Genomic DNA, 7,028 nt, shown 5'->3' with positions numbered 1-7,028 from the left:
CTGGCCGGCGGGTGCAAGGCTCTGGTGTCCCCATGTCCCCTCTCGCGTGCAGTGCTGGTGCCTCAGCCCCCTCCCTGTCCCCTGGCTGCTGTGGCGGAGCAGTGCGCAGCTCCGCTCCTTGAGCTTTGGTTCAATATCAGCCTTTTTTAATGGTCCTTTAGTGAACTGAGGCTTAAACTGTGCAAGAGTGAAAGTAACAGAGTGTTTAATTGTGTGCTCCTCTGGCTCTGCCCTCATTCTGGTTTTCATTTAGCAGGGTGCCGCGGTGGCTCTGGCCCCAGAGGGGAACGCAGATAGGCTCCTGCTGCTGCCTCACCTCGACCCAGCAAGGAGGATGAGGAGGATGGAGCGAGGTGGGAGGCGGATGGGCCGTTGTTCCCGGCTGCTGAAGGGAGAACCTCTGTCGACGCGGGTGGCTGCATCGTCTGCAGGTGACACCCTCGGCTGGGTGAGCGGCTGCGGCTGCTGCAGGCGCGGCTGGGCGACCGTCCCCGTGGCGGCGGGGCTGCCCGGGCTCTGGTCTGGAGGGTGAATGGGGTGCGAAACGCTCTAGCGACCCAGCGTGTCATCTCTGCTAAGCACAGGAGGGAGAACGGGAGGCCGTTGTGGTTGGAGCTGCCCAGGGGCATTTCCACTGGGGACTCTGATCTTCCCGCTTGAGCGAGCCATCACATCGGTGTAGTAGGGGCTGGTGCTTGTGCTTCACAAATTTGCTGTTAAATGCATTTTTTGATTCTCGAGGTTTCCCCCGCCCCCCCCCCTCCCCCCCCGCCTCCTGTGCACGTGTTTTTGTCTTCCCACTCTTTTGAGATGCAGCGTCACGTATGCACCCAAATACAGAGGCCGGGCTCCGGCTGGAGCAGCAGGTTTGAGGTTTGGCATCGCTGCCAGGGCTGCTTTGGTGGGGCCGGGCAGGTCCTGTCGGCCGAGGGCACGGCTGGGGCAGGGCAGCTCGGCCCACGTGGGGCTCTCTGGGCTCCCGTCCTTGGCTGTGGGGCTCTCGCGTGGCGTGGCAGGGAGATGACTCTCGTGGAGTCACGGCTGGCTGCTGCGGTTCGGTCGTCACCTCTGCTGTATTGCTGCAGCAAACGTTCAGCTCTGCAGGGCCTGGGGCGGGATGGTCTGGCCTTTCCCCTTCATCGGATTTGTTTGCAAGCTGCTGCTCCTGGGGTTGATCTCCTCCAGGAGTTGGCCAGGGCAGGGTTGGGAGGGGATAAGGTGAAGAGTCTCTTCTGCTTTATTCTGACCGCTTCTGGGGTGAGGCAATTCTGCAATGTACTTCTGGTGTGAAGAGTCTCAGCACAGCCTCCTTGTGCCTGTAATAGCTGCTTTTTCCCTATGAATCTCATTGCTTTCCTGTCTCAGGGCTGTGGAACATTGTCACCTCTCCAGCCCCGGGGACAGCAGTAAGCTGCAGCACGGTGCACGGTGCAGTGGTAATCTGCAGCTCTCTGGTCAGCACGGGAACGGGCAGCGTTGCCCCGGAGCGCTGGCTGGGGGGCTGCAGAGCTGCTGTCCGGAGCCGGCAGGATTGTGCCACAGGGCTCGTCCCTGCCCCGCTGAGGTGGTGGGGGGCTGGCCAGGACCCCAGCACCTCCCCGGACAACGGAGCTCCAGCTGCCGTGAGAAACAGGCACCGAAGGGGCTGTTCTGCCTTTCTCCCGATGGCGCTGAGCTTTCCAACATGACAGCGCTGGCGCCTGTGATTGCCCTGGTCTTCCAGCAGCCAGTGCTAGAACCACGGCCCAGCACCGGGAGCCGACGAGCCGTGGCCGAGGGGTCCCAGCTACAGGTCCCAGGGGTGTCGGGCTCCGCTTCCAGAGGGGGCTGGGGGCACAGGGGTCCTGGGGGGCTGTTGCAGCCGGCTCTGCTCCCCGCTGCAGCCTGCGACGCGCTGTGTTCCCCTGCTCGGGCCGTGGGGCGTTCGCCGCTCCCCCCTGCCTGTGGGCCCTGGGTCTGGGGGCCAAGCCCCAGTCTGGTGTCCCCAGTAGAGACCAGGGCGGCTCCTTGAGGGGACCTTGGCTCTTCTTGGGGCAGGGCCGGTCCCAGCGCAGAGAAACCAGTTCACCAGCCCTCCCCCGCTGTGGGGCCGGGGGCTGTGACCGGGGCTCTGGGCTTCGTCTTGCCCGTCCAGCGGCCGAAGGGCGCCGCGGGGTGGGCAGGGTGCCTCGGCGCGGTGCTTTGAGCTGTGAAGCGACGTGCTGGTTGGCGGTGTGTGCCCTGCGCCCCCGCTGCCCTGCTCGGGGCCCGAGGCAGGGGGGTCACCCATGAATCCCCCCCTTCATCCCCAAATCATGGATCTGTCGCAGGCTGTGACTGCTCTCCCGTTGCCCAGCTACAGTTACAGGAACCCCGAGGTTACGGGGTTGACCAAAAGCCGTGCTGCGTTAGCCCTGGCCCCAGCGTGTCCCTGGGGGGACGCGCGGGCACCCCCAGCCCCTGCTCTGTGTGCAGCTTTGCCTCACGTTTCTGTCCATCCCGCTGGGAACGGTGAACTGGCGCTGAGCCCCCTGGGGCGGCCCACGGGTGCTGGGTGGAGGAGCTGGTGGCTAGGCCGGGCAGTCACGGCATGTGACTCCTGTCCTCTCATTGCGAACCAGGGAGAGTAATTACTTCACGTCTTGTATGGAAATGGGGATGGCAGATGTCATATTAAACCGTAGGGTCATCACTTATTTATAGGTGATTACATTAAAGAGATATTAATATAGCCAAAGGCTTCGCAGAATTAGAGTTCATATATTTTTGTTTATTGTATTTGCTAATATTTCTCCAATCCAGCCAGGTTTTTATGGCCACTTATTAAACAGAGAGCCCGCTGCACTTCCCTTAATATAGCTGGGAGGATGGGGAGAGGACGATTGGGAAACACTTGAGAACTTTGATCTTAGAGTGGTTAAATTTGATTGCCGCCCTGTGTAGGAGGGTCCGAGGGCAGGCGCGCCGTGCGCTGCGGAGGGCGCGGGGGCAGGCGGGGCTCGAGCAGTGGCTGGATCTGGGTCAGCAGGGGAGGCTGCGTCCGGGCACAGCGCTGGGGCTCGCAGATGTTCGGGTCCTCGGCCGGGATTACCGCCGTGCTAAGCCAGGATTAGATTACTGCCAAACGAGGCGTGGGCTTCCGACACCCCGGGGAGCGCTGGCCACGGCGGGGCCAGGTTTCCCCCCTCGTCCCCGTGCCCCGGGAGCAGCCTGCTCTTGGGGCTGGCGAGGTACCTGTCCCGCAGGGCTGCAGCTTGCTTCCCGCCAGCTTGGGGGGCATCAGTGGCCCCCCCAGCCATCGTGCGAGCCAGAGGAGCCAAGAAAGCCACTTGTTCGGCCGGAGGAGCCGACCCAGCGGTGGCTCCACGGGGCAAGGACGGCTGCTGGCTGCGTCGATCGCGGGGGATCGATGTGCGAGGAGCTGCCTGCTCGCTGCCTGCAGGCAGCTGCTGTCTGTTGGGATATTTATTAACACCCAGCTGCCTCTGAGAGCCAGAACAAAACCCAATCTTTGGAGGCTGTCAATAAATTATAACGTATTAGGCACCATCATCCGTACCCCTGGACTCTTAAATTTTGTTCTAATTAGAGTATCGCTTTTCCTTTCTCAGCACTTTTTCCCCTCTGCTGGGTATCGATCCTCTCTCTGTGGGGATCTGACCAACTGTTGACAATTTATGGTAACATAAAACTAGTACCTCTTATAGCAAAAACCTACCTTTTAATAAAAATCGCTGACACCAGCCTCTCACTGGCAGCCTAACCTGATTACCAGATGGATTTAGCAGTTAAGGCTGTGCTGATGCCCCGGTCGTTTTGCACATAGGGATTTTTACTGTAACACTTAACGGGCTTTCAATTGTCATAATATTTCGTAAATACCTCTGTACCTAATGGAAAGCTTTGAGGCCGAGAGGAAGTCCCGAGCGCGCTCACGACACCTCTCCTGGCTCGTGCCACTCGCCGCTTTTAGCTGACGTTGACTGGGGCAGCCGCAGGGCGCGGCGTCGGGTCGCTGGTGAAGCCGCTCTTTCCAGCGACCAGGGCGAAACTCCTGCAGGTTTCTGTCACGTGCAGAGGAGAGCCCGAGCCTGGCGGTGTCTGCCGGTATCTCCCGTTGACCCCCGGGCACCGTGGGGTGCCACTGATACGCGCTGCCCTCCCTGCCAGTCCTCGGCAGCTTGTGGGGCCTTCGCGGCCGCGGAGGTGGCAGCTCAGTTTTTGCACCAACGAAACGTCTACGTTGGTTTGCGAAGGCTGTAACGCCCGCGGCGTCAGGCTCTTCCCGACGGAGGGCTGGCTGGCACTTGGAGCTGGTGGTGCCTCGCTGCCCTGGGGATGGGAGAGCTCGGGCACCCTGCGGGGCTCATCCGCCAGTGCCACCTCCCCTGGGACAGCGGCTGCCCCGGTGGGGGGCTCGGTCCCCGTGGGCCCCCGGGGCTGCTTGTGCTGCCCCACGCTGCTCCGCCCTGTGCTGCTGTGGGGGGACGAGTGGCGCCCCAGGGTCTGTGAACTCGGGGAGCAGAGACCAGCTACTGCCACCAAGCAAACGCTTTTGTAGCCGCCGGGTTCGCTCCGTCGCTGAGGCTCTTTCCGAGGCTCCCACGGGGCCCGGAGCACTCGTGGGGCTGGTGCTGGTCCTGCTGCCTCTTTTCCGGAGACGTTTAAGTTGGGGAAACGGGCACACCATTGGCTGCTGGAGCAGTTTATCCAGGTGCCCTTTTTCCACATTAGTTTCATCCAGTGAAAAAATAATAAGAAGCTGCACGTCTAACATAATGACCTGAATTTCTTCATACACGAATGCAGCGTGGATGGCTGTACGTTTCCACTCGGTCTGAGCCAAACAGTGATAAATTGATCCTTCCTGAAGGTATTGAATGTTTCTCAAACTATTCATCAGCCCCACAACAAATTCCTCTGTCAGCCCTCGCTGACATCCGATTTTAAACACCTCTTGCAGGCCCCGGTGCAGAGGAGTGGCTGCTTGGGAAGCAGGGACCTTATCATTTTTTAATGCACTGCAGTTCCTGGGCTTATGGAATATTTATAACAAAGCCATTATTTACCAAACAAGCGGGAGTGTTTGCAGGAACCCCTGGTGGGGGGATAACCTGGGTGTCTCCTGTGCCCCTTCTTGTGGTGGCCGAGGGTCCGGCTGGGGTGTCCCGGCCCCAAATGCCACAGGACCCGGGTCCCTATTGCGCCTCTGGCTGCGTGCCCCTGCCTGGAGCTTGGTCTGTGGATGACAAGGAGCTGGTAGCCCCCGGGCAGGGATGGGGACGGGGTTGGCAGGGGCCAGGGGCTGCTGTGAGCGGAGGGCTTCGATGCCGGGAAGCCTCCAAGCCCTTTCACTTGTCCCTGCTCCAGCTCTCCGGCCCCTTTGCCGCGCTCCTCTGTTGAGCAACACTGGAGGCTTTGCAGGTCGAGGCTGGTTGTGGATTCCCAGACCTGCAGATCATCGTCTTGGGGGCGCGGGGTCCCTGGCAGCTGTTGGTGGTCATGCTTTGCTGGGAATGGTGTCACGGTGGTGCCCAGCGCCGGCAGCCCGGGTCCTGCTCCCCGGGCATCCCGGCTCTCCCGCGCCTGCCCTCCCAGCCCGTGTCTGGGGCTGGAAGCGCCGTCTCCGAGTCACGCAGCGCCACCGGCTTGTTCTTCTGGGTGTCACTGACTCTGTAACATCTGCTCTCCTGCCGTTTGCTTCCGTCTAATTCTTTTTTTATTGAAATGAGTTTAAATTGTCTGAGAATATATTAGATCACTCTGTCCCTGCGGTTAGCACGCTCGTACAGATGTGAGTAAACCGCACAGTTAGCAGCGCTCGCGCGTGTTCTCGCTCCCTTTTTAATCTGAAAGAAGCCGGCTCCCTGGAGAACTGGCGCATTTCCTAACGACCTTAATGAGTTTCCGTAGCTGGGGTCAGATTATCTAGAAAGACGGTGATGGCGGGCCCAGGAGGTGGTTCTCCCTCCAGCACTGCGCCTCTCTGATAGCTTTGTACTCCAGCCTGTAAATAAAGCAGAGTTTGATCGCTCTGCCTGGGTCTGCGACGAATACATTTTCTCCTTTAATAGGCAGAAGTGTGCGTGTTGCAAAGCAATTCACGAGGGCCGTATGACAGTCTTTAAGCATTTTAATATTTTGCAAATGATTTATCATTGGTAACGAGCAGATGATATGCTCCACTTCAAGGGTATGGATTATCTATTAAAGTCCACGCATAAAAGGCATCTGCAGATGACAGACTGCTGCAGAAAACGGAAAGTACAACTTATCTTTTGTTTTACAGGAGGGGTCAACAGCTTCTGCCACAGCTCGGGAGATAACCGGCCTCCCCCGCTCGCTGCTCTAATGACATCGGTAAATACCTGCCGTGGTGGGGTCCTGTGCCGTGCCGGCACCGATCCTGCACTGCGACGCCTTTGGAGGCTCCGGCCCATTGAGCCGGAGCTCATTTCGTGCCTGGTTAGGAGCGGAGGGTGGTGCTGGTTCACTCCCGACGCTGGATGAGCTTATGGGCTGTGGTATCGCCCCCCGGGGCTCCGAGGAGTGCGGGCGACGGCTGCTTTATTTATTGAGGAGGCAACTCGCGCGGCGGGGCTGGTGGCACGGCACGGGCAGGCGAGGAGGGGGGCTGCTGGGGGCCGAGGGGCTCCGTCCCTGCCGAGGGGGCTGCGGAGGGGCTGCCCCCTTCGTGCTCTGCGCACACCATGCCGGGGGGATCGGGGGCGTGCGTGTGTCCCGTTGCTGCTGGGGGTGCCCGTGCTGCCGCAGCCCCCGTCCCCCCGCGGCGCTGGCTCCATCGCTCGGGGATGCGCAGCGGGGCTGAGCCGCCCGCCCGGGCTCGGGTGGCCGTGGTGGGTCTGCCATGGGCTGGCAAAGCTGCAGCCGGGGCTGGTGCCAGCCTGGGGACGCGCTGGTGCCAGCCTGCCCCACGGCCGGCGGAGCAGCTGCCGGGAAAGGCCTTGCCTGGGGACTCGGGGGTCTCGCTGGTGTGAGGAGCGTGGGGATGGAGAGCTGCTACCGCCCGCCTTTGGGAGGGGGCTGGC

This window comes from Leptosomus discolor, chromosome 14, assembly GCF_034619465.1.
Source record: "Leptosomus discolor isolate bLepDis1 chromosome 14, bLepDis1.hap2, whole genome shotgun sequence".
NCBI classification, from domain to species: Eukaryota; Metazoa; Chordata; class Aves; order Leptosomiformes; family Leptosomidae; genus Leptosomus; species Leptosomus discolor.
The sequence above is the reverse complement of the archived record's forward strand: the minus strand, read 5'-3'. Positions refer to the sequence as shown.